A 24,928-nucleotide genomic window follows, 5' to 3' on the forward strand; every position below is an offset into this window, starting at 1 on the left:
TCCCAGGAACATTTACATATCAAACACTAGAGTTAATGTAAATAATACTATCACTAAATTGACACAAATACCTTGAGTGAAAGTATGTACTACATATATAGTAGAAAGTACTCGTGTTATAATAAGATATTTATTTTACTTGTGCTTCGATTTTTTTTAATTTCCAATGGCCGATTACAAAACGTTATACAAAATAGAGAAAAACAATGATAAAAAAACTGAAGTAATACAGCTACTTTTACTAATTTGTGCCCATTACTTTCATTTATTCAAATAATATTAGCTTTAATTATTAACTACACAGATTTTTAAAAGATGTTTATTTCAGTAAAAACAATTATTTATGGAAACTAACTTTAACCTCAAAAGAAAGTTTTTATTTTAGACATTGTGAAACATTACAAGGCATAACAGTACATTTTATGTAACAATGCATTACAAGGAAATTGAAAAAGTTGACAATACTACCTAGAAGGTGAAGTCAAAAAGTTCTTTAAAAAAATTGTGAAATTACTAAAAAGATAAATAGTAGTTTTATTCCACTTATTTTAAAATTAAATATATGGTAATATATATGTAATCAAAAATAATATTGAAAATATAATCATGTCATTTTATTTTTAAATGTTATTGTTGCAGTAAGAATGAACATTTGAGTCATGCAAATTAATTAACTTGATATTACTTAAGACTGATTCAGTTTTATTTCAGTTGTATTTTATAATCATTACTAGGTTTAGAAATAGATAAACTACTGTTTAATCCTCTCTTTTTAGTTCAGTAAAATCTTGGTTGAGGTGTAATTTTTTTAATTACAGGTTCAGAGCCGACTGTTTTATCTGTTTTCGTTTCATCATCTTCTATTAACCTAATAACTGCATTAAGATGTTTATTTAACTGTTTTTTTTTTCTCATCAGTTAAAGTTTTATTATCTAACAGCCTTAAGGCATGAGATAGTTTTGTTTTAAATTGACTATTATCTTTATCATTATTTGAATTATCTAAATTTACTGTGCACTTTCCATAAATTCTTTTTCTCGTAAAGGTTCCCCGACATTTTTAAAAATTATGCCCACTGCATGTATATGCTTACACATATTTGCTCTAACAATGAAATTAATGCATGAACAGGGATAACAATGTATACAGATTTTACAATAATTACAAAACAATTTACAATCACATTCATTTTGTTCTTTTTTAACAACGTAAGAACTTCTTGAGCAGCTTTTGGATTTCCCCTTCCAGGTAGTTGTGTCAACTTCTTCAATATCTTCTTTTGAAAAAACTCAGCTTATTTTTATGTCCGATATGAATATCTGCTATCTTAGTAAAATTTGCCCCTTTAATTAATTTCACACAACGATCTTTTATTTTTTATAATTTGGGGCAGATGTGCAATGCAGGCATCAAGCCTCCTACATTTTCTACCTTTCATGTAAACATGTTTAATCACTTTATGGAGAGCTTCCAAATACATATTAGTATTTATGCCTGCATTTTACTCTGTGGCAGTATGCTCATACCTCAAATCTCCCAGAGTAATAATTTTTAAAATATTTCCCAAAAGCTCTTGTATCTTCATCTTCCATTAGTTGTTTTAAAAATGCTTCCAACATTCTCACAAATTTTTTCGGCACTTATTTCCTCCATAAGATTCCTAGCATACCCGTAGACTGCAATTTTTTTCCGTCTGTTGACGCTATCCTGCACAACATCTTTCTCCAATTTTCATCGATGTGCCACGTACATAAAAGTCACATTTAAGTCTTGCCCATAACTTTTCCCCATGCATTATAGTAATAAGGGGTATAGTCTAACATGAACACACGGGTGAGAATTGTTGATTTCTTTTCTTTCAAGACAGTGAAAAAGAGTTCCATTTCATAAGTATCATACGCAGCCATTTCATACGAACCATTTCATAAGTTCGATACGCAGTGCGCAGATGGAAATCTAGCTCCATATTCATCAATGACCATCAACGTAGTCAATTGAAAATCACATTCATTCAACCCATGGGATGAGTCTATGCAGATTTTTTCACCTCCGAATTATATCAACATATTTCCTTGCATACTTACTAAACAAAAGTCGTTCAGATTTAGTTTGTGTGAAGACACACCTTGTTTTTAACAAAAAACTACCGGGGAAGTCTCTCCGAGTTATTTCATCTCCTCGATGAACAGATCTACACTAATCGAGACATTTTCATGCCGCCTTTCTGTTTTAAAAAGGCAATTGGCATTGCCAATATTTCATAAATCTTGTCTTGTTAACAGATGAATTCGTTCAAAATTGTCAGTTACGGAATTTCTTCATTCATTCAATAACTGCTTCAAAGAAATTCCATCAGAAATTTTTTCTAAAATTGAAAAGAAAACAATTAGCTTCATTTATTAAAAATTCGAAATAATTTATGATCACTTTATAATATTTTATGAATAAACTATTCACTAATTAATTAATTGGTTACAAAGGCTCTTTTAAATATGCTAAGAAAACAAAGATAAATGAGAGAATAGTAAAATCAATTTCAGTTTCAAGTCTATAATCAAAGAAAAAAATCATAAAATTGGTATTAAATCTAAAACAAAGTAGACTCTTTCCAATTGAAATCAATCAATTTTTTAAAAAATTTCAAAGCAGTCATGTTACAGATTTCCATAAAAAAGTTTTTAAAAAAGCTCTGGTAAAAAACTACAAAAAATTTTTTTTCAGAATTTACTTTTACATTTTTTATCAATTTAAGAAAACAAAATCATAGATGGTAGTTGTGATGCCATCTTTATTTACTTAAACTTACTTTTTTCAAAATCATTATTAATCAAATTACATTTAAATTAAATCAATGTGTTTATCTTTATAAAGCCCGTCGCCAATAGCCCATTGTGCAATGTAAATTAACTACAACAATAATCTTTGTTCGCTTTTACAAAGATTATGAAAAAAATAACGATTAAAAAAAAAGTAAGTTTAAGTAATTAAAGATATTTTAAAAGCTAGGAAATATGTAATGCCAATTGTGGCATCACAGTGGTTCATATGATAAAAATGTCAAACTGTTATGTGGCGATAATGGCCCACTTTAGTCAGAATGATATTATAGAACAGGGGTGGCCTAGCTTCTTGATAGTAGAGCTATTTTTCAAAAGTTGAAATCTATTGCGAGCCGCAATTAAATATATATTTAAAAGGTATGCAAAAAATGTATTAATTTTTCTTACAGAAATTATATTTATTGAAAATATATAAATAAAAATACAAAATATGTGTATTGACTTTAAATATTAAAAATTAAACACATTTATTTTACTTCTCTTGATATTTTATTAAAATTTAGTGAATAATTGGTGACAACACTTCTCAGTAATTCTTTGAGATGCTGGTTAGTTAATACTGATCGGTATTTGGATTTCACGAATTTTAAAGCGAAATAAAATGATTTACATAAGTAAGTTTTTCTGAATATTGAAATAATTCACAAGCAGCCTTTTTTAATTCAGGATACTTCGATTCTGGTACAAATTAAAAATATTAGATTATAAATCAAATTTTTTTTGTTTAGATGGAATTTTTAATACACGATAAAAATGCATAATCTAAATTTAATCAAAATGAAATAGGAGTACTTTGTTCTTAACAACTCAAAAATAGGCTAATTAGACTTTCTTCTATCATAATTAGATTTGTTTGAATATAGATAAGATTTTTCTCAAATAACTGTTCATTATATTGTTTAAGTTCAATTCTTTGAAAATCTGATAAAAATTTAGAAAGCATTCTTGTTAAAGCAAGCATTATGAAAATTCTAAAAATCATTTTTGATAATCTTAATTAAAAGAATTCTGAAAAGGATACAAAGCATGTAGTACATATATCCCTANTATTAATACAGACATGTATCAATGTAACTTAAGGTATGTAATGATTAAAAGCTAAAGTTTCAATAAATCACTTTTTTTTCATTTGTCCCAATTAATTCGAACAGTATAGTATATCCCTATGCATCTACACAGGGTGGAGACTACAATCCTGGCATAAACGAACGTTGCAATCGTTAAGTTTGTTTTCTAAATTTTACGCTAACTAGAAATATTATAAACTGCATTTTGTGAATAAAATGTAACTTACAAAAATTACTCATTCTCAGTTAACACTTTACTCACAGCTTAATTATCACTAATTCAAAATATAAGTTATGGACATAAGTAACACTCACTTGCTAATTCACTCTTCGCTGATGTACTCAAAGGAAGATATTTCAGTTCATTTTCATGGCCAACATGAGCTTTATAAAAAGTGACATAGATTCTCTATGACTTCAATTATTGTTGGGCAGCATTTCCCGCTTTTACAAGTTCCTTATGATTTGGATGCTCTAAACCCATAAGCTGTTGATGTAAGAATAGTATCGCTTTTAAAAACCATTTGCCAAAGTAATTGAACCACTGGAATAGTAGGATGGCCTGAATTGAACCTCAATTGCCTCTTTCCATTGTAAAAAATCTGTGTAAAATAAAAACCTGTGTGAAAAAAAAATTCATCTTCACAGTTTATTCAAATTCTACTGCAATATTACATATTCAACAAATTCAAAATGGCAATACAAACACATTAATTCAGGAGCAGTTATAACCATAATGAAATTTATTTAAACACACAAATGTACAAAAAGACCCACTGCAATTTGAAATAGTGAAAATAAAGCTTTATATGACTGATACTTCAAATTGAACACATAATAGATGTTTTTTAAAACTCGCCACTTAAATCTTAATAGAAATTTTTGTAACTATTCTATAAGTTAACAAAAATAAGAATCACAGTTACTTTCGCAGCACGTACTCTATTATTGCTGTTAAACAGCTGATCCATACACAACAGATTTGCAACTCTTAATTTTTAATACCATAACGGAACAGCAACATTAAGTAAATTGAAATTTTATAGGGGTCCCATTTTGATAAATGGCTTCTAAATAATATTCCAGTTGTGAAACATACTTCACAAACACTTACAGGACATTTCTAACTTCCAGTTTTTACATCAGCTTTATAAACGTTTCTTATATGTTTGTATAAATTTTTATTTTGTTTAAATAATTTTTTGCAATGTTCGCAAACAACCTGATTCATAACTAATAATAACAAGAAACATTAATAAATAAAAACAAGAAAACATTAATAGATAAAAACAAGAAACATTAATATTACGTGTAAACAGAGCGCATTTGAAAACTAAATCTAAAATCTGTTGCCAAATTGAGATCTGTCGCCAAAATAGTATGCCATACGCAGCATGCGAAACAGTGACGTCATTTTCGACCAATAGCGTGATCCGGCTGAAGTGAGGATTAATCGTTCGTTAAAATCCCGTCAGATGGCGATAAAATTTCAACAGCAAAAGGTGAATTGAAAATCTGGCAACAGATAAATATTTATATGAAGTTCAAATTTGCTTTCAATCTAAGTTAATCTGACTTGTAACTCAACCTTCTTATATTAAATTAATTGTAGTGATTTGGTTAACTATAATTTGGTTTACAGAGCATTATTACCTCATCTCAGGGTATGTATATAAGTCTCTTGTGTGATATCTTTATAAACGGACAAATGAGCAACTTTGAATTAACTGGAGGAATGACTAACTTTGAAGTAGAAGATGTAGTGAATTCAATTGTCAACACAACAGGTATATTTAAAGGGGTTTTTATGGCAGATGAAATACCGGAATCGCTTGAAAACAATTCGGCTTTTATTGTAAACACCGCTACCAGACGAAATTTTTTTCGAGATCGTATTAAGCATTGGGTTGCATTTTTCGTAAAGGACGAACATAATTTGGAATTCTTTGATTCTGAGGCAAGGCACCCGATAGAATATGGGGATTATTTCCAATCATTTATATCGAATCGTCGAGTGAATTACAATAATATAAAATTTCAAGGCAATTCAAATTTGTGTGGAGGTTACGCTTGCCTGTTTGTTATTCAAAAATTTAAAACAAAACCTTCTCCTTCTCTTAACCAAATCGTAAAATGGTGGAAAGATGAGATGCATCATATCAACTCTCTTAACCTTGACCCTTATGTTTATGATTTTTTGAGTAAACAAAATTTATATGGGGATATGAAAAGACGGTTTTATTATGAAAAATAATTGTTTCGAATTAATTTCTTGCAATAAAAAAGGGGGGGGATAGCTGGAATGCTATCCAAATTTACGGTCCTTTTACTAATTATGACAGTTATTTGGTCCGCTTGTTCATACGACTAAACTATGTCTGATCAACTTTCACCCTTGCTGCATAAGTTCGGGTGCTTGTTATTTCTACACCTGATAAATTTCGGTGAAACGTTAGCTACCACAATTCAGCAGCCAAATGTCCAAATTACTGATATGTCAAAATAAGAATCTGTAACTGGATGGAGTAAGCTTAGTGTTAGCTTACGTGAAGAGGATTATTTAAATTCCATCTATCTTTTTATTACCCTATATTGATTGTATCTGTTATGTGTCTGTGTTGTCAAAATAGAGTTGTCTTTCACTTTTCTTATTTAAACAAAAGTATTTGTCAGAGAAAGCCATTTTCTAGATTTTGTTGCGTGGGATGTTATAATTTGTCATGAAAGTTTTGATTACTTGTAACACACCCGGTGGCTCAGTGGTAGCGGTTCGCTCTCTCGTGCAACTGGTCCTGGGTTAAATCGCCGGGCAAACATTGGGGGTTTTGCCTTCAGCTAATCGCCTGACCGAAACATCTGCTTCTGCATCCCAGAGCCAAAGATCAGGAAAACTGAGATGGGCACAGTAGGCCATCGCCCTTTATGGGCTGTCACGCCACTGAGTTTAGTTTAGTTAATCTAATTAATTATTTGTAACAATAAGACAATGTTTTAAAGCATTATATATGAAAATAAATTACATGAAATTTTGTAAATATTTATAAATTAAATTTTCTTAAAATACAGTGCCTTAAAATTTAAGTTGCATGGTTTTTTTTTCTTTATATGTACAATTGATGTATTTTAAAAATCCACTCAAAGTTTTTCTGTTTCCATAAAAATACTTTGATCTGTGAAACACATCTAAAGTTTAGGAATGAAATCTTTTGTATTTAAATTAGATGATTTTTATTTATTTTAGTGACATAATATAAAGGTTTCCTTTTTTTTCCTAGAAAATATATTGTTAGTTAAAGTATATTTTTATAGTAATCTTCTATATTGAATTTTCTTAAAAACAATGAATTCTTTGATCATGTTTATTTTCAATTTTATTATAAATTTTTCCAAGGAAAGAAAGTTTTATTTGTCAAAAATAAATTGTCTTTCACAATGTTGTTTAAACAAAAGTATTTTTTACAGAAAGCCATTTCCTATATTTCATTGTGCGAGATTTCATAATTTGTCATCGTGGAAATTTTAATTACATGTAACTCTAATTAATTAAAGATTTTTAACAGATGTATGTTTTAAAGCATTATATAAAAAAATTATATGAAATTTTGTAAACGTTAATAAATTATATAAAATTTTCTAAAAATACGCCTAAGAATTTAAATTGCATAGTTTTTTTCTTCTTTTTGTGAAAAATTGGTATATTTTAAGAATATCATATATGAAAAAAATTTCATTTTTCAAAGTTTTTTTGTTTGATTTGTGAAACATATTTAAAGTTTAAAAATGAAATTTCTTGTACAGTCGAACCCCGCTATAGTGAACACTCGGATGTAGTGAACTTTTTTAGCGGTCCCGTCCGTATTCCTATTTAAATAATGTTATTTTTAACGCTTATAGTGAACAGCTTAGAACTTGGAAACTCGGTTATAGTGGACTCAAATTTCATTTCTTTAAATATCTTTTTCAGTCCTCCATCTTTAAACTTGTAGGTGTTGGGACTGAAAATGAATGCATTCCTATAAAATGTGTCATATTACTCTCCTTTATGCTTATCACTTTTAACTATACTGTAATAAATGTCAAACAGATCATTTATCTTATACTCCCCCCTCCCTGACAAGCCTCGCTTTATCTCTTTTCCCCAAGCTTGCTCTACAACTAGTTAACTTGGCCACCTGCTGAATTTTTGGAATTTTCTTATCTGTTCAAACCATATTCTTTACAAATCACCCCTTGACAATCAAGAAGGGGAACAATTTAACTCATTCTACAGCTGCTCTCTTCATATTCTTACATTATCTATTTGAGACAAGATTTTTATTTCAAAAGCAGTGAAAATGGCAAATTCTCTAAAGAGAAAAGCGTTTTCGATAGAAGACAAAGTTAAAATTATAAAGCGTATTGAAGATGGAACAAATCAATCGGCACTCTGTAAGGAATTTTCTTTATCAAAATCTACAGTTTCAAACATTTGGAAAAATCGGAGTGCAATTCTTGCCGCATACGACAAAAATATGGTTTCATCGAAAAAACTGCGTGGAGCTGAAAGAGAAAACGTAGACGAAGCTTTGCTAAAATGGTTCACCACTCAGCGGGATAGAAATCTTCCTGTGACAGGTCCTATGCTTCAAATCAAAGCGAATGAGTTTGCTGAAAAATTAGAGGAAAAGGATTTTGTGTGCTCCAATGGATGGCTGGATAGATTCAAAAAACGGAATAATATTTCTTCAGGAAGGATTATCGGAGAAGAAGCGAGTGTTGATGCAACGGATGTGGAAAAGTGGAAAACTGAAGTGTGGCCGAATATTATACAGAATTATGAAGAGAAAGACATTTTTAATGCTGACGAAGCTGGACTATTTTACAAATTGATTCCCAATCAGACGTTGAAATTTAAAGGAGAAAAGTGCACCAGTGGGAAACTTTCTAAAGTGAGAATAACAGTTATTGTTTGTGCTAACTTGTACGGCTCGGAAAAGCGAAAACTAACTGTCATAGGTAAATCTCAAAAACCAAGGTACTTTAAAAATGTTAAAAAACTGCCCGTAAACTACAAAGCTAATCAAAAAGCGTGGATGACCTCCATTTTTTTGAAGAACTTCGACAAGTAAATCGTAAAATTGTTCTTCTTCTAGACAATTGCACAGCTCACCCCCATTTAAAAAGTCTAAAGTATGTTAAGCTCGTATTTTTACCACCAAATACGACTTCTATGTTGCAACCCATGGACCAGGGTGTCATTCGCAGTTTGAAGTCTCACTATAGGAAACAATTAGTTATGCGTATTTTAGATAACTATGATAAAAACATGGGCTCAGAATGTAACATCTCTCTTCTAGAAGCAATAGTTTTGCTAGAAAAATCATGGAGACAAGTAACATCAGCTACGATCCGCAACTGTTTCCGACATGCAGGTCTTTCAAAAGATTTAGAAGGAAAAGATTCCAATGTGGAGGAGGAGGAAGAAAATTTACCTATCTCTCCATGGCTAAAAAGACATGGAATGGACATTTTCCCTAAGGACGTTATTGAGCAATATGAATGTTGTGATGATGAAGTATGCACTTCTGGTACTCCTACCAATGATGACATTGTCAGTGAAATAAAACAAATGAACGAAGGTAGAGAAGACTTATTAGAAGAAAATGTTGAAGAAGAAAATGAACTTTCAGCTCCATCATAGCTGAAGTAAAATGAGCCATAAATGTCCTTAATATGTTTTTTTCTACAGAAAATGTAGATCAAAAAATCTTGCATTCTTTGCACATTGTAGATAAGAAAATTGATGAACTCTATTTAAAATCAAATTGTGTTCAATCAAAAATCAAAAATTTTTTTCATAAAAAATAAAATTAGAACTAGTATTTAGTGAAGTAAGTACTTTTTTCATTAATTTTTGCTTTAAACTTATGTAAAATTGCAAACCCGATTTTCAATCATTCAACTGTCGTATGCAAAAAATATTCTTTAAAAAATTTGGATATAGTGAACCATCGGTTATAGTGGACACATTACTGAGTCCGCAGGCAGTTCACTATAGCGGGGTTCGACTGTATTTAAATTAGATGATTTTTATTTATTTCAGTGACATAATACAAAGGTTTTCTTTTTTTTTACAAAATATATTGTTTATTAAATTTTATATTTGTAGTAAGCTTTTATATTGGATTTTCGTAAAAACAGTGAAGAGTTCTTTAATCGTGTTTAAAATTGTTTTGTTTCGATTTTATTATAAGTCAAATAAAAAAAAATTGTCCTTCACGTTGTTGTTTAAACAAAAGTATTTGTTAGAGAAAGCCATTTTCTATATTTCATTAAGCATTATAGTAAAAAATAACATAAAATTTTGTACATATTAATAAATCATAATAAATTTTCTAAAAATATGAATTAGAATTTAAGTTGCATAGTTTTTTCTTTATTTGTAAAATTTATGTATTTTATGAAAATCGTAAATAAAATAAAAAATTAATTTATAAAAAGTTTTTCTGTTTCCTTAAAAATCCTTTGCTTTATCTGTGAAACATATATAAAATTTAGGAAACAAGGATGTAGTTAAAAGGAGGGATTTGGGGGTTAAAACACCCCTGGCAATTTTTATTATTTTCTCAAATTACTCAATTTTTTTTAAAGGACTTATTTTCAAAAAAGAATTCATTTTATCCCAATTCCCCCTTAAATTTCATTTTATCACATGGCGAAATCAATGCTCCTCTCCTTAACATTCACTTGCAAGCAGGGTTTGTGATTTTTTTTAAAAAAATAAAAAAAAAGTCAGATTTTTTTGATTTTTATTCAAATACACTGTAAGAACTTTGATTTATGACAAAAAAAAATTTTATAAATGTTCAATTAAATTAATATTAAAATTATAAGAATATTTTAGATGCTCTAACTACCTAAAACAATTTTTCATTATAGTACATAGCTTTGAATGCATAGCAGCTATTTTGAAACAAATGCATGATTGAAATTTAAAGACTAGATGAAATAGAGAATTTAAGGAATACTTAACTATAAAACAAAGTTTCAATTACCAAATCATAATTTTAATTTAAAATTGTGATTTCTTTTTTTTTTCCCTCTCTCTCTTGATTTTTAAAAGGACTAAATAAATGTAAGAGATTGTGTTTATAAATGTAGTCATTCATCAAAAAAATAAATAAGTATTTAATCTATATATTTTTATATTAAATTATTTTATATTTTATTTTAATCCTATATCAAAACAGATAAGTTAAGCTAAAAAAAAATCTATGTACTCACTGAAATTTTTTTTTCACAAAATTTCTTTATAGAAAATCTGATAATGTCAAAGATACTGTAAACATATTATGAGAAAAAAATACCTAAATATTTACTTTAATCTGTACTTTCAATCTCAAGAGTCAAGACTTTTACAGATGTAATTTCAAATGTGTTATTATTTAACACATACCAAGAAAGAAAGTAATTTAGTTAGCTAAAATTAATTAATGTAGCAATTTATTTAAAATTTTTAAAACTAAGAAAAGAAATAATAAAAGTTTCAGTAATTTAAAACACTGTTTTTAACTTTCTAAATCAATGATTTTTTTAAAAGAATCATTTGATTTAAATCAACAAACCCTGCTTGCAAGGTTGCGGATTCCTTTTTACTATGGGGGAATGTCCGCAACTTCAAATTCCTCTGCTTTATCTATCCATATCTATGGGTGTAGGTTGTAAGAGAAGATAAGATAACTAGTAGTTTGTTTGAATTTGGAATTAAATCTTTTAATTCATTAAAAAAAGAAAGAAATATGCAGACCAGAAACCCTCATCCTCTTTCAAATTTTCATATGCTGGTAGCTAGATTACAAAAATCATGTTTTGTCTAAATGTAAAGAATACCACTAGCGATGAAAGTGTCTATCTTCAAAATGCAACTTTCATTAGGTACTGAAAGCAAAGCAATTAAAAGGAGTTAAAAACTATATTCAGTTTTAAAATAAGAGAAATCAAGCAAAATAAAAGAAAAAACACAGCCAATGTTACTCTGGCTCGTGGGACAGGTAAAAGGTAAACCCTATCTGCAAAAGGTAAACCCTACGAAGGACAAAATCATTTCAGTAGATGGTGTTCGAAATAACTTTATAAAAATGATCTTTTTACAATATTTTGCATTTAACGTTTATTGTTTTCATGATGCAATAATTTAGTTATCCACATTTGTTTTTATATCTCTCACAGCTATAATTGTAACTGCTAATAAATTAAAAAAGCATTTTTTATTGAAAGTTTTAGCTATTTGACAAAGTTTTCAATCACTTTCATACTTATTTTAAATAATACCCTTTTATTACTCTTGATATGGTTTCCTAAGGGGAGTAGTGTGGCGTAACTACCGCTGCAATTATTAAATAAAAGTATATGAGATAATCCCTAGTATATGAGACATATTCAACTTGATTCTATCTAGAGGTATCTTTTGATAGATGATGGTCGATAATTATATCCCCACAATACGTAGTATATCGTTAGAGAGTGGTAATATGTAAAGATAAAATCAGAGTTAAATTTTCTTATTTTAACAATTACTTTAGTTTTTAAATTTTAAAATAAGTTATAATTAAGAATGTGTTTCTGTATAATAAACAATATGTTTTTGTCACGAGAGTACATATTTTCAGCAAAAATAGTTTAATGATAGTATGCAAATGTCAACCTTCATATATGAAAAGGTACCCCATCATAGAATTGAGTTAATATGTCTTATATAATCTAGTGAGTTGGAATTGTATTTCTGTAGTGGTAGACGCACTACAGTAGTCCCCACCAGAATTATATCTGTGATAGGATTTGATGAACAGATATCACTAATTAATTGCTGTTTTGTGAGAAGCTGGGAGAGCTGTATTAAGATCACCGTGCTTTTGCTGACCGTAAGAGCAGTATTAAGTTCAGGGTCGTGATTGCTCCTGTGTTGCCATTAGCAGTCACGTGTGTGCAGGCCGACATTGTGTGTGATCGAGACTGAGTAGCAACAGTGCGAGGAGGTGGATAACGTCGCAGTCACAAGTAGCAAGTCAACTATTCAATGTGGACCATCCATCGTAGTAGGCGTTACTGTCAAGATAGGCGTTTTCATATCGAAATGGGAGTTACTGTCAAGGTAGGCGTGTTCACATTACATCCGCATAACCAATATGGGGAGAGTTGCTGTCGAGTTATTGTCTTATAGTATTCTAGTGAATTGGAATTGTATTTCTGTAGTGGTAGATGCACTACAAATATAATATTGACAAAACAACTTGATAAAAAAAAATTTCATTTATTTTCTTAATAATTTTAAAATAATTAATAAATTCATATTTTCAAAATAATTATTAGTTTTTCATTAAATTGTTAGTGAAATTTATTCATTAATAAACTCAGGGTTCTGCCAGAAGAAAGTCGATCACTTCGAATTTCACAGCCGAAAAAATGTTTTTTCCCCTGATCCATTTTCAGGGTCTAAAAATGAAATAGAAATCCTAATAATTTATATCTAAATTGAAAAAAAATAATAAATTTAATTTCAACTTACGCTTTGAAAGGAATCTTATCTTTATAGTCCAGGAATGTGAAAGTATTTTAAAGGATGTCGATTAATATTAGATTTAAAACACGGTAACATTCTTTTTTATGAAATCACTTTATTTAGCAAATTTGTTACTGGCGCAATCAGAAACGAATCACAAAAAGTAAACTTCTACCAACTCCTAACAAGACACGGTCTTTTTCAGGGAAACTAACTTTTGATCAATTAATTCTTCCTTTGGTGCACAAGAATCCCATCGCAATATGCTAATTGCAAATTTAATTTATTTGCATGGAAACTCTTATGCGTTCAACAATTATGCGATTATAGAATTCAATATATATGTTATATAATTGGCTGACACAATTCTTAGGTAACATGATGAAATGCATATCAAAAATTTAAAAAACTAAATGGTAAAATTTTTCTGATAATTTCACAATTACATTCCAATTTAATTAAAATCTTCATATACTGCACAAAAACAGGTTCGGTTGACTATGTCTTTCAGAAGAAAAAACTCGTTCCGCAATACTTTCGCCGAATTTATCGTATTTGGCGAAGTGACGAAATGCACAGTATAATGAGACAATGTATTTTTTCGTAAATAATGTATAGATAATTTTGGAGAAAAAATTTTCTGAGATATTTCTTTATCTTCTCATGAAATATTTTTATTATGAGGAAAAAGTAAAGCAGATATGATAACTTAAAACTGTTGAAACTGCCAGCTTTTTAACTGCCCAAATGCCCTGTGCGAAATGCAAATTGCATAGAAAAAAAAAACAATGCTGTGAAATGCATATATTTTAACACAGTATATATTGTTTTTTAGAAAAAGTGGTTGTTGCCCCTGTGATATTGTATTCAACATTGATATTATTAGAATCTAATTTCATTTTTTGTAGTTGTAAAAGTTGGTTAAAATATCAAATTCATTTAAATAAAAAAGTTCTAATTTTGAAAAATTTTTAATAATTTTTTGTTTTTAAATTCTAGGTTTTTGAATAAGATGACAGAAAGACTTCTTCAAAGATCTGCTCACATCAAGTTATTAAGAAGGGCTTCGAGGATCACCTCCACCTGAGAAAAGACGTGGATGCCTGTGGTGATGTAGCTTCTTAAAAAAGAAGTGTTGATGTCAAAACTCCTCCACTCAAAAAGCCCAGAACAGAAGATCGAAAATAGTTTTGATGATCCCAGAGCAAAAAGTTTCTCTGCTCTAGAGCCTCGTCGAATCCAACGTTTACGATATAAACAGTTACCAACTCCTATTCAGGGCGCAATTAAATAGGATTCGCACTCTACTGTGGTGTTAAGAACTATCCAGTGGAGAGTATGTGGTGGCATAGATTGCCTAGTCCTGTGTAGCCATTTTTATATCTGTGATTGCCAGGATAAATTTTTGCTTTGTAAGCATATTCATAAAGTGCATTCAATAAATTTTAAAACTTTTGACTACCAGAAGGATTGCCTTACAATTTTGTGCTGTTCCTTTAATGAAACTGTGAAACGATAAGAATCTATCAAATTTTTATTCATATACATTACAGACATTCATATCATTTACAGACAAAGGCATTTCTGAAAGTAAACAATATATTTCTCAGCTAACTGATTTTCTTGAAGATGAGAAAGTGCAAAACATTTTGTTGCCAAATATTATTCAAAATTTATTATGGTATATCAAAAGTAGTTTATGTACCATCTGGTATTAATTTTACAGTTCTTCCTAATGCTTAGTTAGAAAAACAGGATTTCATTAAGTAAAAAGTGAATATAATGGAGTTTCATTTTTGGAAATTAAGTCATTAGCTGTTTTTATTCATAAAAGAGAAGATAAATGCTTAAAAACAGTGGATAAAAATTTTAAGGAGAGGTTGGCCGTATGACAGTATTATTATTGCATTTATTTCAAAACTATCTTCAAGTCCTAATAATTTACCTGCACTTTGCTCCCACCGCTCGATATTATGTCTAATGGATCATGGATCTCTTCTGAATTATTAGAGCAGTTATTTGAGGCAAATAAAATTTTTATTCCTGTAAATTAAGAAAATCATTGGAAAAGAAAAAATAGAGAACTCTATAAGCATCACTAGGCATGATATCAAAATTTACCAGTAACTTGGCATTTTAGTAAATAGGCTGTTTCTTTAATTCATTAATTGCTATTGCCCCTATTAAGCATCATTGCCGACAATAATAGCATGTCACTTGTTTATGATTAATCTAAACGAACAAGTACCTGAACTCCATGAATGTTGTTTTTTATTATGTAACTTATTTTGTACTACACTCTACAACAAAAAAATTGACGCACCAAGAAGCAATAATCTGATTGCTTTGAAATTTCGTATGCATGAATGATGCCAACTGGGGACATATAGTCTTCAGTGACGAATCCCGCTTCCAAGTGTGTCCTGACAATCATCGGAGGCGCACAGGGCAGAGGGGGATCCTGCCTTCACTATTGCACGCTACACCGGCCCTCAACAAGGCATTATGGTCTGGGGTGCCATTTCCTTTGACAGCCGGACCCCTTTGGGTCGTCATTAGAGGTACACTTACTGCATAGCGGTACCTCGACGACATCCTAAGACCTGTTTTGCTACCGTTCCTTTTGAAGCGCCTTGGGCTGGTTTTTCAGCATGACAATGCCAGACCACATACGGCGCGTGTTGCTGTGAACTGTCTGCAAGCTTGTCGCACTCTTCCTTGGCCTGCCAGATCACCAGATCTCTCTCCCATCGAGCATGTCTGGGATATGATGGGAAGGCAATTGCACCTGGCACGGAATGTTGATGACCTCGTTCGACGATTGGATTGAATTTGTCAGGAAATACCGCGAGAGACCACCCGAGAGCTTTATCGGTCTATGCCAAGCCGTCTGGTAGCGGGTCAACACCTTATTGAACTTGTTACTGTAACTCTGCAATAAATTATTCAATTGTTCTTACATTTTAATCATTTACTATTCTGTACATTGTCTTCCTATCCACCAATTTTCGTTTCAATCGGACAACTCCTTCTTGGTGCATCGATTTTTTTTTTGTTATAGAGTGTATTTCAATATACATCTTAACTTAAATGAATTGGGCAATGGCGTTAATAATTTGACGCAGAATTTATATTACGCATATTTTTCATGTTTTTTTTTTTTTTTTTTTAAATTTCTTTGTATTCATTTAGGTCAGATTGAGTGAAAAATATTATATTTAGCATTTTAATAATATATGGTAACCAAATACAACCTGAAACACCGTGTCTTTTTCTGTGTAAAAGGTAAAGTCTTTCAAACGTGGCTCACTTCCAAAAAATAATTTTACGGATAGGCAGTTATTTAGATCTTTGCGAAACAGTTATTCATCATTGAAGCATTTTGAATTTGCAAAATCAATTATTAAGAAATTTTTAAATATAAATCAAAAATTTTTTTTTTTTTTTTTTTTTCAGACTATTTTGGATTTCATATTTTAGTAAAAAAAAATTCCGTAATCTAACAGATTTCTGTTTATATGAAATACGTAACACTCTGTTTACATATTTCGTGTGATTTGTAATGTTATGTCATAATTAATTAAAAACTTGTATGGAATACCTGCATTAAAATGATTAATATTATAAAAGATTTAGTGTTTTATTTATTTATTTTAAAGCCGATATGTATATTAAATACAGTTTAGAGCAGAGGTTCCCAAACTTTTTTTCTAGTGGACCACTTTCAAAGTTTTATTATTTTCGGTAGACCACCTGCTGCTATATTTCTACTGTATTCACAAAACTCCTAAAAAATATCATAAATTGGGGATGTTAAGAAGAAGAAAAAAGTAACACATTTTCTTGTGTCCTATTTATTAAAATAATACTTACGGTTATACAAAATTATAAGCATTTATTATTACAAACAATGAACTCTGAAATGTAAATCAACAATAAAAAATAGTCATACTTTTAATGAGACAGATGTACTTGATGAATTGACAGCAAATTATCAATATTTGGCTTCTGTTTTGTAAGAAGTTATCTCAAATCTCCCCATTCTGTGATGTTCAATCTGCTCCCTTTTTTTTGTTAACACGTTGGTAACAGCACTAAAACTTCTTTCGACAAGATATGATGAGGAAAACGCTATCCAAATTTTTCTCGCAATTTCCCACAGCCCAGGATATTTTTCGGGGATTTCTGCCTGCAGCCAAAATGTTTGATAGCCTTTTATAAATTACACCTTCAGTTCCTCGTTAGTGCTGAGCTCAAGTAAAACCACATTCGCCTCTTCATCAAATTGGGTTATGATCCATGGTGGTATTTCCATCGACAGAATATCTTCAAATCTATTTTTTAAATCATCATGCAGGGTATTTAAATGCGAGCGGGCAAACGGGCGGCACTTTGCAAGTCTCGACATGTGGTGTACACTTGTACTATTATCTATTGCTCTATTCAATTCTGTGTTTGAACTGAGTCTCGAATATTTTTGAGTTCCTACCTAGCGAATGAGTGATTGAGTTCCTACCTACCTACTTTGATAGGTAAATCCAAGGCAAAATTTTTGTTCTTTATTATGAAAACCAGAAAATTTGTGAACCCCTGTTTTCCTTTCAAGTCTAAGTGGACCCCTGGGGGTCCACCTGGACCACTTTGGGAACCTATGGTTTAGAGCAGTGATTCTCAACCACTGTGCCGCGGCACTTTTGTGTGCCGCCAAATTCTTAAAATGTGCCGCCAAATATTAGAAATGATACAGTAAAAATTATAATGCTTTTTTAATTACGAGTAAAGTTTAAATTAAAGAAAAGTGTATATTATAATTTTTCCACTCTTTAACCGCGGGAACATCTTTGTCAGCGATTGTCTTGTCTCTGACAATCTTAAAATAAGAAGGAAGTGTTTAAATTGTCGTTGACAATTTTAAAAAATGTTGAAATAAGTAGGAAATTTAATGATCATTAAAATTATTAATTATCAAAGGAAAGCAAAGCTAAATATTAACTTTCAAACTTAAATAAAGGCTAATCATTAAAGTAAGCTATGCAATTAAAAGTTTTAAAAAAAAAACTAACAAAAAATAAGCTAACAATTAATAATCAGCAAAAACACTAGTTGACAAGAATTAATAATCAGCAAAAAAACTAGCTATAGAAAACAAGCGAACAATTAATAACTAGCAAAAAACATAAATAACTGTTATTAACTAATAAAAAATTAGTCGAAAGAAATAATTAATCCCTTAATAAATGTGCTTTTGTAGTACTTTATTTCACATTCAAAATTATTATCACAAACTATTTAACACAGTGTATTATAGTTAAGTAAATAACTTTTAAACTAATTTTTTTCATTGTGTGCCGTCAAATTTCGAAATCGTTAAAAGTGTGCCGTCACAAAAAAAAAGGTTGAGAATCACTGGTTTAGAGTATATCAAAGTCGGTCAATCTTTTTTAATTCATGTTGCATTTTTTAATGGTACTTTTATTTTCGTAAAAAACTTGTCTTCTAAAGTTTAAATCGGGATAGATTTATGCCACATTAATTTTATTTTTATTCAGTAAATAGTGGAGGATCACTATGTTGTTGCATGTTGTGCTCGTACATGTTATTTATGTCGTTTTTTCTGCTCTAATATGCATTTTATAAATATATAAAAATACTGTACTTTATCAAAATTAACATTATTGCTGAAAATTGTGTATCTTTTTTGTATTTTCTAAGTCATTAATGCAGAAAATATTTTTTTTCGTACATGAGTATCTCACAAATAACATTTAACAAGAAAAAAAATCATGTTCTGATTCTATTTAAGGGTATTTACATTGGTGTTTAAAGCTTTTTGAATTGATTAATGGCCAATTGTATGAGAATAAGTCTTAATTTGCATTCAAATATAATCAACATAAAGTATTGAAAGTATATCTATTGTTCTGTCACACATTTAATACTAAAAGTAATTAGATCACATACATTTATTTAGCTATTTTTATCTCAATAATACCAGAGATGCGAACTGCTTCGGAAAAGCCAAAATAATTTAAAAAGCGGTAAATAACTACAAACTAAATTTTGCAAATATTTGACTAATTTTGGTAACTTTTTAAAAGGTATAGCATGACAAAAGTATTATAAAGTGGTGAATTATATAAGCCTACGAATTATTTAGAAATAGTGATGGACAAATATCTATTAAATTGAATTTATTAGACCAAGAATCACATATGGTAACATATTTCTTTGGCTAAAACTATTACTTCTGGCATGTGTTATAACTCCATGATCAGTTTGACATGGCTGATCATCAAATATCCATTGTAATACTCTTTTGTGAGATGACTGTTTCTAAGTGATGCTAGAAAGAAAGAGGACAAATGGTTTCTTTCGTGATGTTATATATGGTCAATTATTTGCATTATAAATAATTTGAAATTGTTATTCTTTTCCCCTCTTGTTAAGCAAAAAGAAAAATTTTAATTAACTGGCCACTTGAACAACTACTTTCTAAATACTTAATTTTAAAGCATGATGTAATTGTAATTTATATTAATTTTAGTCATACTAAATATTTTCTAAAACTATTTGTTTAACTCTTGAATGAAAATTGTCTTGGGTCTATCATTTCATTAATCGAAAAATTTTATGTAATTTTTAAAAGAAGATTATCTTTTAATAGCTCCAACTTATACCAGAACAGAGATGTTTTCAAAATTTGATGAAATTCACTCAAAGAATAAAAGAAATTGAATAACAATGTCAAACTAAATAAAAAGAGTTGAAAATAACAAAAGTTTAAGAAATCCATTGTAGAGTTTGGGGGAAAAATAAAGAAGGGTTGAGGAAAGAAAGGGTATGGAGTCTATTAGATCAGGGCACTAATTTACTTCAGGGGCAACAGGGTGGATTCTTTTGACTAAAAGGGCAGCAGGGTGCTGCGCCCTGTTTACCCTGCCTAGAATGAGCTCTGATTCAAGGATATAATTGCCCTCTTGTTCAGGATGTCCATACATAGTGTACAACATAGAATTATTTACTTTCAAAGTCTTCAATCTAAGCTACTGTTGTTTTTTTAAACAAAATTTTTAAAATTAAAAAGTATTGCATTTAACTGTATTTAGAATATTTAAATTGAAATTAATATACAATATATATTGCAATTCAACATTAGAAAATTTTCATAATTTTGAACACTCATTTGTAAATTATTTCAATGCCTATTTAGTGGCTAATTATCAATGCTAAAAAAAGTTATACTCGTTCAATAACATTAAAACACTAAATAATCAAAATTCTAAATCTTTAAAAAAATTCTAAAATTATATTTTAAAAAAAATTTGCACAACAATAGAAAGTTTTGCAGCTTTAACTTTGTCTATCATTTTATAAATTCATATCATGATTCATAAAAAAATTATATGAATCTTAAACTAGATAATTTTAAATTTAGAACATTGCAATTTCAAGAAAAGATTAGACATTTAGTAAATAAACGTAAATCAATAAATAAAATAATCAAATTAATAAATAACATTCAATAAAATTATCATAAAATAAATATTAAATTCAATAATATTTGGAAAAAAAAACGATTCTGTAATTTTTGAAAAGAGGAATGAGCTAGCATAAAAAGTCTAGTACCCTCCTACCTAAAATACAAAGCTGTTCTTAAAAAATTTGAAAAAAGCGCCAAGAGAACAAAAAAATAAATCTGAGCAACTTCGTAGGTACAAAATCACTGGCAACATTATATCACTTAATTTATTTAATTTAGAAAATTGCCAAACATTTAATTTAGAAAATTTCTAAACATTAAATTTAGAAAATTGCCAAACGCGAAAGGCATTTGCTACACCATTTTAAATGATCAAAGGCAATTATAATTAAAAAAATTAATAAATAGTCTTTAAAAAAAAACTGCAATTACCAGTGCAACCAAAATTATAGGCGATATCCTGCAAAATTCCGCCTGTCATATCTTTCCTTGAATATTCTGGAAGAATATTATAAAGGCATGTTTTTTAACTTCTTGAACTAGAGCAAGATTTGAATATTCAGTAACACTCCAAGCTTGAATTTCTAAAGACATAAATAAATTTAATAAATCATAAGTTTTCCTACGTTAATAAAAGCTGCGCGAATATTACTTAATTTGAATTATAATCCATTTTCTATTTACTATGCTCGATTCTGTTTGATTGTTTTTGTGTCTACTTGCATTTAAATTAAAAAGAAAATATTGTTAAGATTATTTGTCTCTCGGCTCGGAACTCAAAACGCAAAATTTGCCATTGCGATTTGGCAATCACATTTATTAGATAATAGCTACTATTTTTGCTAGTAGAGGGCGCTAACTGTCCATTAGAAATCTAAATTGCTCCTTCTATTTAAAATTAAAAAAAATGCTAAAAAAATAACTTCAAGTAGATGGCGCTAAATGTCAACCATTCAGAGCAATGAGTAATATTTATTTCTGTTATCGTTCGAGACGAGAAAACTTGAATTCGTTGAAAAGATATATAGAAAATTTCTGTTTTTGTCTTAATTTGTATTATTTTATAAAAATTCAACGAAACAATTTAATTTAATCTCATGATGTATATTTTATTTATACAAATGTGGTAAAATTAAAATATGTTATTTGTACAAGTTTAATATCTGCATTTTCTGGTATCTCCAATATTTTATTTCAGAAAGGATTTAAAGATATGGATGGTACAAAATAAAAGATACTATAGTTCTTTAAATTTCACACATGAATAACTCTTTGTTACAATTTGTTTTTAACTCTGTTTTCTTAAGTCGATGGTGATTCATAAAAATTCTTTTTATTTGTCTAAAAATATTGAGGAAGAGAGAACGACACACATGCTTCTATGGGGACGATCCAAGCTGTTCAGCGAGCTCTAAATTTGTTCGTCCTAAAATTGTGTGTTTTTCTTTTCACATTTAACCAATATTTTAAATAAAATTTTAATTTTTTCCAAACGTANTAAATTATATATATATATATATATATATAATGTATTTATAAATCATTTAACTTCTATCAAAAAAGTCCATTGTACAGTATTAAATTAATTGAAGTTCTGAGAAGAAAAATAATGGATTTGAATTAACAATAAATAAAAAAAAAAGCATTTTTAACTAAGTTAATTTACAAGCAGTTGAAAGAGAAATACTAGCTCAATATAAAGACCAATCTGAGATTATATTTTGAAATAAATAAAATTAGCGTACTACCTCATGTATTTTATGCATTTTCTTGCTTATTGTTCCCTAAATTTCTGCATATATTTTAATTTAAAAATAAATTTAATTTAATTTAAATACGTTTGATGTAGATGTGTTGATAGATTAGATAATCGTTAACATTATTTTTGCAATTTACAAAAAAATACGTTTGATGTTGATGTGTTCATAGATTAGATAATCGTTAACATTATTGTTGCAATTTACAAAAATATAATATAAAAAAATTGTTTCTAACAGAAATTATGTTTTGTTATATTCTTTTGAGTGGAATAGCTTAATAGTTATTTATGAATTTAGAATGTAATTTAGTAAATGAATTATTACATTCTCAAATGCTGTTTTGTTACAAATTTTTAATGGTAATCTCAAATTATACTCCATTTTGACGGTAATTTTTTTATCAAATAATTTAACACTAGATTGCCCAAGGAAGTCATTTTGACGCCTTTTTAATTTCAATTTGAAAGGCAATGATGTATATAATGACACAATTTCTTTGAATTTGGTGACTTTTATAATTATTTTTATTGTTGATATTTACAAATAACTTGTTATATAACTGAAAATATAAAAATTAATCAAAATTGATCAAAAGTTTTAAAAATTAATTTTGAACAAATTTCTTTATCTATTAGTTATTATTTCACAATGCAGTTATTATTATTTGACTGCTTTTGAACAATATAGTTATTTCTGTCTTTCTAGTGTTAACTTTCTGAAAAAGAATGAATTATTGCTATCTAAAATTTTGTTTGTTACATATTTTTAATGGTAATTTATTTATCAGATACTTTTTCGTTTTACATTAAAAAAATGTTGTGAGAAATTTAAGAAGTCCTACTCTATTATTAATAAAAATTAACATTAGAATGAAAATATTCAAACCAAATCAATCTATATTAGTTTTAAAAGGAAACTAATAAAGTCATAGAAATGCCATTTAAAATTTAACGAATGAAATACGTGAATTTGTTTACATCAAAGCGAAACCCAAACAAAAACTCAGAATCCAGAGCTTAGCAACAGAGATTTTTTAGTCTATCTCTTCTCTGATTGGTTCACAACTAAGTAGCAGAACAACCAGCTGATTTCTTTCCACTCTAGCTACTTCAATGTTTTTGTTTTGGTTCTTCTTTCTTTTTTTCTTTTTTCTATGCATTTCTCGTCTGCCCTCTCAGCTGACTGCGGGTAGCCAGATGTTTTAACGTGGCGTGGGAAACGGGGCTCTAAACATCACGTGACCCTCCGGAAAAGGGAAGGGGGATTATTTTTATGGGGAGGGGGGAGTTATGGCAGGTGACTGGGGAGCGTCATGCCATAAAATCGAAAACCACTGCTAGTCTGTTTCCCGCTGTGTACTGATCTATTTCTACGTTAATTTGTGATAATAAATATAGAATTCAAACAAAAAAATTTGTTCCAAATGTTCAATATATTTTGGGGAATAATCTCCTTCTTTTCAGTAGTAATCTAAACGCCGGGATATTACACATTATATATATATATATATATACAGATGAAGATACAAAGAGAATACAGTTACAGATGAAGATAAAACAAAGAAAAATTATAGACATATGAAAAAAAAAGGGGGGGGGGAATAATAAGTAAAAAAATAACAAACAACAGTTTAAAAAAAACGAAAAAAAAGGATGAAATTTTACTTTTAAAAAAAACCGGGGAAAAAAAGATATAATCTTTTCATCAGCTCACACGATTATATCCGCAAAAAAGAGTGCTTTCTGATACTGTATTAATATAGCCAAAGTAAAATATATTAATACAATAGTGTGAGGAGCACTCAAAAAAATTTTTTTACAAAAATTACAACAAATAAAATAGAACACAATAAGTAAAAATAACATGTAAAAACAGAAAATGAAATAAAATAGAGAGAAAAAACAGTATAAAACATAGACTATAAAGAAGTAGCGAAATCAGATGATGTACTTACATGGACGGAAAATTTTTTAAGAATGATTTAAAAATTTTTTCACAACAAGATTGCCAGACATGTATAGAGGGTGAATATATGTGTAGTAACCGCGTGAAGTATATAGTTTTTAGAATCATTTAATGAAAGAAGACAAAAAGTATTCACATTTCTGGTCACAAATAAGTATATAATAGAGGAAAAATCACTGTTGTGGAAGGCGGAGTGTTTTCTTTTGAAATTTGAAAGTGTTTCTAAGAACCATCTTTCACTCTCTCATCCGGCAATCAAGTAGGTTTTGATGCTTTG

The 24,928-nt window shown here is 29.1% G+C and overlaps 3 long non-coding RNA genes across 4 annotated transcripts; 1 reads left to right on the forward strand and 2 right to left on the reverse strand.

Moving 5' to 3' along the window:
• Positions 1–355: 355 nt before the first annotated feature.
• Positions 356–5,211, reverse strand: LOC122270561 (uncharacterized). Of its 2 annotated transcripts, XR_011637738.1 has the most exons (3): positions 4,850–5,211; positions 4,224–4,510; positions 356–2,366 (listed from the first exon to the last, which is right to left on the reverse strand). It is a non-coding gene; the product is annotated as an uncharacterized lncRNA (long non-coding RNA). The 2 variants fall into 2 exon arrangements; XR_006225881.2 differs by having other exon boundaries at positions 4,224–5,211.
• Positions 5,212–5,220: 9 nt separating this feature from the next.
• Positions 5,221–17,075, forward strand: LOC122270560 (uncharacterized). Its single transcript, XR_006225880.2, has 2 exons — positions 5,221–5,695; positions 14,446–17,075. It is a non-coding gene; the product is annotated as an uncharacterized lncRNA (long non-coding RNA).
• A 2,547-nt stretch (positions 17,076–19,622) lies between these two features.
• On the reverse strand, positions 19,623–22,337 carry LOC122270559 (uncharacterized). Its single transcript, XR_006225879.2, has 2 exons — positions 21,359–22,337; positions 19,623–19,789 (listed from the first exon to the last, which is right to left on the reverse strand). It is a non-coding gene; the product is annotated as an uncharacterized lncRNA (long non-coding RNA).
• Between the last annotated feature and the right edge of the window lie 2,591 nt (positions 22,338–24,928).

Source organism: Parasteatoda tepidariorum, chromosome 9 (assembly GCF_043381705.1).
Source record: "Parasteatoda tepidariorum isolate YZ-2023 chromosome 9, CAS_Ptep_4.0, whole genome shotgun sequence".
Classification (NCBI taxonomy): domain Eukaryota; kingdom Metazoa; phylum Arthropoda; class Arachnida; order Araneae; family Theridiidae; genus Parasteatoda; species Parasteatoda tepidariorum.